The sequence below is a fragment of the Bufo bufo genome, chromosome 7 (assembly GCF_905171765.1).
Source record: "Bufo bufo chromosome 7, aBufBuf1.1, whole genome shotgun sequence".
In the NCBI taxonomy this organism is placed as follows: Eukaryota; Metazoa; Chordata; class Amphibia; order Anura; family Bufonidae; genus Bufo; species Bufo bufo.
The window spans coordinates 75,728,255-75,740,789 of NC_053395.1; positions in this window are offsets into that span (position 1 = coordinate 75,728,255).

Sequence of the window (12,535 nt, forward strand, 5' to 3'; positions counted from 1 at the left end):
TTCCGCTCTTCTTGGAAGTGGGCTGGTCTGACTTCCTGTCAAGGGAGGGGATGAGCAGGTTATAGTCAGTTTTTTTGAGTCAGAGAAATGAGTGAGGGAGCATGTCATCCATCTCCTAATCTGCCAGGCCATGGGGAGCACAGAGACGGTTCATCAAGAAGGACATCATTGTCTCAGAGAGACTGCACTAAACTATAGAAGATTTGTAAACTAAGGTGTTTTTGTGTCAGCAGAGTGATAAAGCAATCAAGCTCTCAAGACTCCGCTGCAAGGTGCTGGGAAACACGTTAAGATACCATCACAGCAGTTAAGGACAGGCACAGCTAGGGGAGGGCATCCAGAGAGAGAGACGTTGTCAGCTATCAAACTTCTGAGTGTCATCTTCTAACACAATGCCAGCCACCATAGCTCATTTTTTGGGAGGAGAGTATTGCAGTTTGTACAAATTGCTTCTCGATGTGCTGCAATTTGTTTTTGCACACAGTTCTATAATCTTTGCTGGTTTCCTTCTAGTCACTTTTTTTTTTTACTGCACCAAAGCCCAGGGAGTGACGGGCTAAGGTAGGACACCGTGATATAACAACACTTCATCTGAGCCACTACCACTCCCATTCTTGGCGCCCCCTCCGCAGGGGCTCTCTATACATGTGCTTTGAATAAGAGAGGAAAGCAAGCCACTAACAGACACCTCTGGTGGGCATTGTATCTCCCTGAGAACAAAAGAATCCAATGTTTAAGGGTCCATTCACACGTCTGTATGTGTTTTTGCAGATCCGCAAAACATGGACACCTGCAATGTGTGTTCCGCAATTGCGGACAAGAATAGGACATGTTCTATTTTTGGGGGGAATGGAAGTGCGGATGCGGACAGCACATTCCGGCCCCATTGAAAATGAATGGGTCCGCACCTGTTCCGCTAAATTGTGTAACGGATGCGGACGTGTGAATGGACCCTTAATCGAACATGCCTAATCCTTCTCGTTCCTTGACATCTGCCATTAGGAGAGATTCAGGAGGCTCTTTTACAGTATATGGTTGATTAGTCCCGCTAAAATTGTCAGTTTAGCCTGAAATTTAAATATATGTATTTTTTTTTTCTTTTTACGTTTTGCTACTTTTGCACATGAAAAAAACAGCTCAAAGAATGTTTTTGCAACGCTGCTGAATGAGGGCTTGATAATTGCGGGTTTCCATTGGTATCATTTTGGTGAACATAAGCCAAAAAAAGCAAAAAAAAGTCAATTCTGTAATAGTTTTTTTTCCTTTCACCATGCAGTATAAATTTCATGATAATTGTATAGTGTGTGTTGTTATGGATGCAGCGATACCAAATATGTGACAGAGATTTTTATTTTTGCAATGTTTTCCATTTAAAAGCTTTTTTAATGACAAAGGGTGTATCTTTTAACTTGGATTATTTAATCTTTAATAAAACTGTATTTAATTCTTATTTGTATTATTTATTAGGCCCAAAAGGGACTTTTGACTGGTGATCTTCTGATTGCTTCTATAATACACTGTACTGCTTATGCAGTACTGTGTTTTATACTGTCACTATGATATTGATATGTACCAGAGAAGCACAACATAATAGGCATACACAGTAGGGAGGCCTAGGGGCTTCATTAGGCTGGCAACTTAGAAAATGGCACCTTGCAATCACATTTGCAGCAACGTGATGCCTAAGAAAAGAGCCTCTTCCCTCTAAACCACTTAGATGCCATGGTCACTATTGACCACAGCATCTAAGGGTTTAAATGTCCTAAATTGGTGCTTCTGCCAATCCAGGTCATTAGAACAGGATCTAGGATACTATACGAGAGCTGAGCTCCTGCTCTCCACTGCACAGGACATGTGTGAAGAGCTTAGATTAGGCCTCTTTAAAAAGGTGGTGGCCTAGACTAAGGCCATAAAAAGACGTATTGGCAGTCACTCAGAGGTTAATAGAATAATAGTTACTACAGTTGCTAAAAGGCATAAGTCAATCAAGTTTAACCAAGGGATGGGTTGCATTTTGCATAGTTGGGTTCTGCATTTTTCATAGTTGCATTTTCTTTTGCATGTTCCTCATTGGCGGGTTAAGCAACTCACAGAACGACATTCACTACTAGAAGAGGAGAAAAGGGATGTACTATGTCATAAATTACATTTCATGACCGGATCGGTTCTACAGAACTCAGTATGCATTAATGTTTAGCATGGTTCTAGGGGATACGTAATGCTGACATACACACAGAATAGTTTTAGACGTGCTATTTATTCAGTAACCTAGAGCAATCGCATGAAAAATACTCATAAAATGCTTGTCAAACACCTGTCAATTTAAATGCTTTCTGTAAAATAAAAGCTCTAGTATTTATCTACATTTGCAAGTAAAATATGTAGGTGCCACATCTTCTTTAAGCAATCATGTTTCATCATCCCTTATGGCAACATGGACAACAATCCTGTCTCGTAAAAGATTCATGACACAACTTTGCACTTTCGTATGCTTGCTTTCTCACAAAAACAGTGCAAATCCCATCAAAAATTTAGTAGAACCCCTGCCTCATCTGTTTAGGCCTGAAGCTAGTTGCGGGGACAACTCATTAGGGACAGGCTCATTAAAACCAGCCCTGGAGCGAAAGCAGTTTGCAAGCTTCCTCATTTTTATTCACTTTCACCTAACCATTTGAGTTTCTTGTGTTTGCCGGATACTGAGCTTTTAATGATTCTGTACAATAAGCAGGGCTGTTTTGAGGCCTACGATTCTCAGCAGCTTACAAATACAGCTCCTTTACGCTTGCCAAAGCTAATGCAGCTCTGCTAATTTATATAGCTTTTGATGGTTAAGTGCCAAATTAATGACAGAACGGGAACAACAGACACTGAGGTATACGAATCATGTTTCTTTAGCAAGTGTAAAATGCAGTTGTAAAATTAATCTGTTTCCAGGCTAATACACCAAGCTATTTTTATCCAGTTATTTGTCTGCTCCATTTTTTCCATGAGAGTGAAATGTAGCATTTGAGTGTGTTTTTTCACATGCATTCCAAAGAATGATTGATAATAAATCAGGAGGGGGAGGGGTAATATTATTTACATTAGGGGTCATTAATCCAGGCCCCTATGCTAGAAAACCGGTGTAAAAAGTCACAAACCTGGAAATTTTTAATGCCATTTGCACAAAAATATTTTTACGCACCCTCGCTACTTTCTGAAATGCAATGATGTGACCGTTGCAATCACCCCCCACCAGATTTATCATCATTTACCCCAGTTTTCTAGTATAAATGATGGCTGCCTTAAATATAAGCCATCTATATATCGTATTGGCGCATGATATGCAGGAGGACGGGCTAAATTTAGAATGAGGTGTGTGCCTCGTCGGCAGCACTGGGGATATCCAGACCCTCGTTTTGATAAGAGCCTGATCATTTCCTAAACTATAGTATATCCAGGATGAAAAGAGGAATATTTTGGATGGGCTTATAATTGAAAGTAATAGTCAAAAACTATTACTCCTGACTTCCTCAGACATATGTATGTTTAATTAACGAGAAGAGGGGAATAGGCTACTGCAATAACTTGCTCACAGCCTATTTCCTAAAATTCTGGCATGTTGAAATCCAATATGCCTGATCCATCTTTCTATTGAAACCTGCCTTTGAGAGACTATTGTGAAGCCCCATACACATTAGCTCATTAAACAGTTATAACAATCATTTTTCCAGAAGCCATGATGGATATGAGAGGCCCACAATGATCAACTTTCTAACAGATCCCAATGGATCCTTGACTTTACACCTGACAGAATAGCAAAGCATGCTCTTCTATTCAGTCCAAACAAAAACATGATTGAAAAATAATAGGTAAAAAAAATGCCTGAAATAATCAGTCTTAGCTCATATAGAATACTATTGGGGAAATTTATCAAGACCGGTCTACAGGATGGAAGATACATCAAATTAATACAGAGGTGTACACTAGTGTTGATCGAGCATCAAAGCGCTCGGGTGCTCTGGCCGAAAACATCGGGATGCTAATGGAAGTCAATAGGAGAACCCGAGCATTAAACCAGGCACCCCCTTCTCTGAAGAGGGCAGGGTGCCTGGTTCATAGTAAAAGGTCAGAAATTGATGGAAACATGGGGAGGATGTCTGGATGCATCTTGGACTCCCAGGTCGCTGCTGGAAATGATGTTGTCCAAGTGGTATGCCACTTACAGACTGACAATAATATGCACAAAACCGAAGATAAAATCGATTTTAGAGGAAAAATTGTTAGGAAACATTCTTTCCTGTATATTTACTTGTATATAAAGTGCAAGTGCTGCTAAAAATTACAAGGAAGAGGCACTCCAATACAACCTGTATATCACATAAAGGGGGGGTTCATTCACATTGTGGTACAATTGTTCATGTAGTGGGATTCCTACACTAAAAAAGCCTATGCTGAAAGGGCTGCCAAAAATTACAAGGAATTACTCCAATACACCCTTTGCTACACATAAAGGAGGGCATCATACACAGCCTTGAAAAATTATGACTGAACATTTTGAGCAAGGCCTGCTGATCTGACCATCTAAAACATCATGGGCTAGGGCCTGCTGCCGCTTTGGTGACTCTAGATAACCTGGGGCCAATCGCACGTCCCCATGACAGCGACGATCCATTCGGATGTCTGCCCTATCAACTTTCGATGTTATTTTCAGTGCAAACCATGGTGACCACGGGTAACCGGGAATCACAGTTCAATTCCGGAGAGGAAGCCTGAGATTTGAGGTGCGCTGACCCTGACCCTGTAAAAGATTTTAGGTGCAGGCCTGCTGGTGAGCTGACCGTCTAAATAAATATATGTGAGGGCCTGCTGGTGAGCTGACCCTGTAAATCATTGTAAGTGAGGGCCTGCTGGTTAGCTGACCCTTTAAAAAATTATATTTGAGGGCCTGTTGGTGAGCTGACTCTGTAAAACATTACACACGAGGGCCTGCTGGTGAGCTGACCCTCTAAAAAATTGTATGTGAGAGCCTGCTGTTGAGATGACCATGTAAAACATTGTAGGTGAGGGCCTGCTGGTGAGCTGACCCTCTAAAAAATTATATATGAGGGCCTACAGCTGAGCTGACCCTGTAAAACATAATATGCGAAGGGCATATATGCGAGGGCATTATATGCGACTAATAAGCATGTTGATATGATGGAAGAGGAGAAGGAGAATGAGAAAAGGAAGACTTAACCATATAACCTTGTTTGTGGTGGAAGGGGCGCATGGGAATACAGTGTATTCAGTACATTATTAAACACATTTAAAGTGCCTTGATGTTCATCAGCTTTCCTCTGGTGGAGTTGAGAAGTCATGGTCAATCCAGGCCTTGTTCATTTTTATAAGAGTCAACCTATCAGCATTTTCAGTTGATACGTTTATCTGTTATAATGCCACCAGCAGCACTAAATACCCGCTCAGACAAAAAGCTGACGTCTGGGCAGGCCAGCACCTCCAAGGCATAGAGCGCCAGTTCATGCCATGTGTCCAGCTTGGACACCCAATAGTTGTAAGGCACTGAGGGATCATTGAAGACGCTGACACGGTCTGCTATGTACTTCCTCACCATCTTCCAAAATTTTACCCTCCTTGTGACACTGGGCCGCGCATCAGGGTGAGGATGCTGGCGGGGTGTCATGAAACTGTCCCAGGCTTTGGAAAGTGTTTCTCTGCCTCTATTGGAACTGCTGTCTTTCCCTTGTCTCCCCCCCCTCAGTCACCCAAGGAACTCTGCCGCCAGTGTTGTCAGATGGAAATTTTTGAAGCAGTTTTTCAAAAAGGATCTTCTGGTATTGCACCGCTTTGCTCATCCTCTCTACCAGAGGAATAAGAGATGAGAAGTTCCTTTTTGTAGCAGGGGTCGAGAAGGGTAAACAACCAGTAATTTGTGTTGTCTAAAATGCGTATAACACGCGGGTCGCGGTAAAGGCAGCCTAACATGAAGTCAGCCATGTGTGCCAGAGTACCAACAGGCAAGACTTCGCTGTCGGCATCAGGAGGATGACTCTCAATCTCCTCATCCTCCTCTTCTGCCCACCCACGCAGAACAGATGGAATTAAACTTCCATGGGTACTACCCTCTGTAGCGGAGGCAACCGTCTCCTGCTCTTCCTCCTCCCCCTTTTCATCATCCAATTCACACTGAGAAGATGAACTAAGGGTGGTCTGGCTATCACCCTGTGTAATGTCTTCCCCCATTTCCACCTCTTCCACATGCAAAGTGTTGTCCTTAATTGTGAGCAGCGAGCATTTGAGTAGACACAGGAGTTGGATGGTTACGCTTATAATAGTGTTATCACCGCTCACCATCTGTGTTGATTCTTCAAAGTTTCTTAAAACCTCGGAGGTCAGACATCCATGCCCATCCTTCGCTTTTGAATAGCAGAGGCTGACTGGAAAGGCGATGACCATGTTGCAGCAGGTATTCCACTACTGCTCTCTGCTGATCACAAAGCCTGGCCAACATTTAGAACGTCCAGTTTAAATGTGATATATGCTTGAAAGTATGTCACACGTACAGTAGTGTAGGATTTGGAAGTGTATGCACCAAAAAAATTAAAAAAGGTATTTGGGATGTGGAAACGTCACACAGGAGATATCCTGCAGATAATGTCAATGCTGTCACCAGCGGCTAATAAAACATTACAGGGAATGTCACAGGTATTTGGGATGAGGAAACGTTATACAGGAGAAGTATAACCGATAATGCCACTGTCCAAAGCGTCTACATAAAAAGTATACTGTATGTCACAGATAAATTTTTAGGCGTTGTGTCACTGTCAGAAGCGGACACCATCTATTGAAAAAGTACACTAGATGTCACAAATATATTAGGGATGCACACACTTCACACTGGAGATGTGACACAGCTAATCTCACTGTCCGCAGCAGACACCGTCTATTGAAAAAGTACCCTGGATGTCACAGATATTTTTGGGATGTGCACACTTTACACAGGAGATGTGGCGCGGATAATTTAACTGTCCACAGCGGACACTGTCTACGGAAAAAGTACCCTGGATGTCACAGATATTTTAGGGATGCGCACACTTTACACGGGAGATGTGGCACAGATAATTTAACTGTCCGCAGCGGCCTATTAGACGATATTAAGTACTTCAACTGGATCAAAACAGCCTTGTGTTAACAAGGGTGTACCTCCACAATATATAAATCAACAAAGAGAATCGGTACACGTATTTACCTAATAAAGTTAAATTTTATTGCGACATAAAATACATACAAACATAAATGTAGAGACCATACAGCGTGCTTAGAAGAGGCAGTCCACAATATATCCACTGTAGATGAATTAAATTGCTTGACTTGCTGCAATCACTTTCAAGACACCCTATATCTGGAATCTAGATAAGCATGTATTATTGAAAGCTGTATCTAGCCATAATATTGTGATAACTTCTGGTGTGGAGCAAGTCAAGCATGGGTCTATGGCGAGCATAAATGACATTCATATATAAGGCTGCATCCTATCTGAGTAGATACAATTCTCAATACATATTCAATATACATTCAGAGTGGATGCATCAAATCAATCCAAGTTGCTCACCTACCCAATGTCCAGTGGTCTACGTGTGGGCTCTCTCTGACAAGCGTACTCCTGCGCTAAAAATATTTATTGCTGCTGTCACACACAATAGTCCTTAAAAGAACTTTTGGGTCTCTGAAAAGTTTTTCTAATAAAATTCTTCCAATAACACTCCCTACACTCTGTCCCTTCCTATGCACAGCTCTCCCTAAAACTGAGCAATTTAGCGCAGGTTGTGCTACAAACTTATATTGCTGCTGTCACACACAATAGTCCTTAAAAGGACTTTTGGTTCTCTGAAAAGTATTTGTAATAAAAATCTTCCAATAACACTCCCTATACTGTCGTTCCCTTCCTATGCTCAGCTCTCAATGACTAAGACTGAGCCAATCACTGTAATGCCAGTAACCAACATGGCTACGGCATTACAGTGCGTGCCAGTACTTCCCTGAACGTTTATTGGCTGCAGCACTGCTGCACTCCCGGTCTGTATGACACTCCAGCATTATGTTATACTGATATATGATTATTTGGTTGCGGTTATAACATCAGATATCGCATCATTATATGTGTAAGATGTAGGTTCCTTTGTGGATCAACCATACTATTATTGTGTATTAGCTGGGTTTAGAACATTGTATTGTTCATTAGATAGTGTATTTTATACCGGTAATTTGTGACAATATATGTCCCCGTTGTCTCATTTCTGTCCTTGTTGGTTCAGGGGGAACATCTAGTGTAATAACACCTCTAACATTGCTGCTAAAGTTTGTACATTTGCTTTATGTGTATTGTGAAATTTGTGTAATAAGATATGTCTATGTGTTTATTGATTTATTGTCACACATATCCAATTATTATTGGTTGTTTAATTGTATTGGATCTGCTTTTTCCTATAGAGTGCGAGCACGACCAGTACTGATGGATTGGAGGGTGGTCGTAACCATGGAGATGAGCAGTGTATAATGTGATGGAAAAATGAATCCAGCCAGCAAAGGAGGCAATATGGACAATAACAGTACATTAGTAAGCGCCTTGTATTAACTTTCTCTACATAATAAATGCCACTTGCTGAAGTGAGACAACCCCTTTAAATCTACGGCAGCCTCCTAGCTGCCATAGATTAAAGTGTTTATTCGTGGCAGAAAACTGGCGTGAAGAAAGATTGACGTGGCGGGCCTGCAGCACTGCCCACTCCCAGCCCACGGTATGTCCTCTTTTCTCGTTACTTTTTAAAAGTGGTGTGAAGGGAAAATGTCACCAATTTTGCTGCACAAATGTTATGTGACAAAATTTGAGACCTATTTACTCCACAAAAGTGGCACAAATAGATGACTAAATTTCCCCTATCTTAGCATGCATGAGATGGCTGAATAGAAGATCTGTCAACAGCAGATTGTTTGTGGTTTCCATGTACAAATAGAAGATAGTAAAATGTATGTTGTTTCCATCTGAAAGGAGTAAAAGAATATATATATATATTGAAAAATGGCAGCACTCTCCCAAAAAAAAAAAAAATTTCACCCATGTGGTCGAAATGTTTCAGCTCATCCATAAAGCCTTTCTCAAGCAGATTGCTTTATGGATGAGCTGAAATGTTGCGACCACAAGGATGAATAAAGTATTTTTCTTTCCACTCATTTTTTGTTTGAGTGTTGCCATTTTTCTTCTTCTTGTGTTGTCCTGGATTTGTTGCCAAATCCATTGGCCTGCACCTCTATATTGTGTTTTATATATATATATATATATATATATATATATACATAAAAAGCAGGGCAGCACTCCTTTGCTAACTGAAAGATGGGTGCCAGCGGTGATCCCTCGATTCAGGGTGATGAACAAGTAATGAAAGTCCACGGCACTCCTTAAAGTGCTATTTATTCACATATGTCCTACAGCAACGTTTCGGTTCTCTCTCAGAACCTTTTTCAAGCCAAGTGAAACATAAAGTGCAACAGTGCTTACATTTATACATCATGTAATCAATCCAGACTGATTGGTCATCCCATAAAAAGCTGTGCACACCCCTTTAACAATGTTACAATTCATTCAATCTAAAACACACTTTGGTGTGAGGAGAAGCAAAAAGTGCATGATCAGCAACAATCAGTGATCATATCTGTGATACTAGTCTTAAGATACATATATTGTAATAGTGACATCATTATATAAAGTGCATAGTGCTTAAAAACTACCTTGCTGGGGCATTATGGCTGTCCTTTACATGATTCGTTAGGAAGATTAAATCTCATCGTAGATAACAGTGCTCCACACTATATTCTGCGCGTCTCCCGGTTGCTAGTGCGCATGCGTCAACCTATCTCCCTCCTCCCAGGTGGAGTGTACTGAGTGATCGTCACCCGGGACGGAGTCTGGATTGATTACATGATGTATAAATGTAAGCACTGTTGCACTTTATGTTTCACTTGGCTTGAAAAAGGTTCTGAGAGAGAACCGAAACGTTGCTGTAGGACATATGTGAATAAATAGCACATTTTTTCATCTTTAAGGAGTGCCGTGGACTTTCATTACATATATATAGCCTGTCTACCACATGGGCTGTTTTTAATTAGTGTAAGTATAAAGCAGCAGCCTGCTCTCCCTGAAACCTTTTGGCATCCGGAGAGGTATAGGGTGGACTCTCACTGTTATTGGAAGCCGTTGGACACCACCAGGTAAGGTGCAGAGTGGATTCAGCATGCATGTTGGTATGTGCGCTCCCTGTAGCAGCATGTGGAACCAACACTCCATGAATTTTTTAGTGGCCGTGAGGGCTCATTGTAGGTAGTGTTTAGTGTTAGGTTCCCGTCTTACAGAGATCGCCTTGACGTTTGGCAGACGGGCCCAAATAATTTTGTACAAAATATATTTGCTAAGCATCTCAAATTTACTAAATGAGCATAGGATTCATATTATAACATGTGACATTATCATGACATTTATGTACTTTATTTGGTTTGCAGAGTGCTGCTGCACTGTATTTTTTGTGTGTATTTAGCCATGGCAACATGCACCTGCACTTTGGGATGTGCTGACTGACCCCCTTTTCCTTGCAGTATATATATATATATATGTTCAAAGTAATTGCAAAAAGGCAACTATACACAATAGCAAATGATTGAACTCTTCCACGCCATCTAGAAGCTGTCACTTTGTACTAGATCCACTCCTCTTTTAAAGCCATATTGTACTTACAGATTTAGTCAGCATGCCAAACGCAAATGCAGCAAATCTATGGTGCACTCAATGTGCATTACAGTTTATCACAAAATGACAGTTCCATATACAGTACGGCCAATGAACAGACATCCATTTCTTAATGCATTTGCATTATTGCAGCTTGCCAAATGACCTTCCTTGGCATGAAGAAAGCTATCATAATGCTGACTAAACCTTAATCTTCCATACATAAGGAGCTGGCCTGATTATTGCCATCATCATCAATGTGCGGGCTGCACTGGAATAAAGCAGAACCGCGTGGCCCCAGGGGCTTTATAGCCACATTCATAGATACCACTCAATCTTTCTCATTTCTACTGTTCGAGTGCTAAAGTGTTATCTCAGGAGAATGGAGAGAGTGGTTGTACAAATGCATCTAATCTCTCCAGTTAGTGCTATTTTATGTATTGTGTTATCAAATGAGTGTATCTATATTCTATGGAGGATAACACCCAGAAGGATTTATAGATATTAAAGCTGAATCTGCTAATGTCTCATGTTTTGGCAGGTTAAAGCTACAAAAAAAAAAAAAAAAAAATAGAAAAAATAGACATTTTAGAATAGGATGATGGCTTATATGGCAACTATGTTCAGTTACCATAGCAGCCAATAAGATATTAGCTTTAATTGCATTAGTAGAGAATCCTAATTAAACCCATTTTAAGTGAATGGTATTTACTGACAATTGGCAACCATAATGCCACATAATTAGAATACCGTACATCTCTGATTGGTAAAGATGCTAGAACATTTTCCCAGCGTCAGGTAGGTCAATTGATTCAGTGAAAGTAAAGCTTATACTGCTCAGAGAAGCTATCACTTGTAATCCATCCAATGGCTTTTTATTGGGGGGGGGGGGGTGATGAAAACTCCTCCCTTTGTCTCTACAAGGGGAATGCCCACCAGAGAAAATGGGGAATGCCCACCACAGAAAATGGGGAATGCCCACTGCAGAAAACTCCTCGCCTGGATTTTACAGGGGGATTGCCCTCTGCAGAATACAGGAATGCCCTCTGCAGAATACAGGAATGCCCTCTGCAGAAAACTACAAGGGAATGTCTACAGCAAAAAAACTCTTACCCTGCATTTTACAAGGGGATGCCCTCTGCAGAAAACAGGAATGCAATCTGCAGAAAATGCCTACCCTGAATTTTACAGGTGCAATGCCTACTTCAGAAATCTTCCCCCTCTTGCCTCTACAGGGGATGTCCACAGCAGAAAACTCCTCCAGTGGATTTTACAGGGGGGAAGAACACTCATGGCAGTAAAATAATATACATTAATAAAAAATAAATTAAGCACTATCATTTTTACACACGTTACTTTGTAAGTTTTACTATTTCTTATGTTTATGCTCATGATGTGACATTTTCATGTCATATTCCTAGAATAGGGAAGTATGTGTGGAAGTCTTTGAGGCCTATATGCAGCAATTTTTGTTTCCACGAAGCGGCATTGCAGCAAATCGAATTTTCCCTGGACTTCGATTCGCTCAACACTATTCAGCGGTAACCTTAGAGGGGTTGGCATATCAGTAGTGCTGGGGGGAAACAGGGAAGTATCGGTACTGGAACGGCAGGGGAGACGTAAGGCGAGAGTTACTCCTTTTGTTTTTTCACACATTTATAAGCTGCTTATAAAACTAAAATTTATGGGGTTGGAAACCTCTTAAGTTCCTTGCTCTATTAATGATTTACATTATACCTATAAAATTGAGTTTGGGTTTTTGATTTTAGAAGACTATAA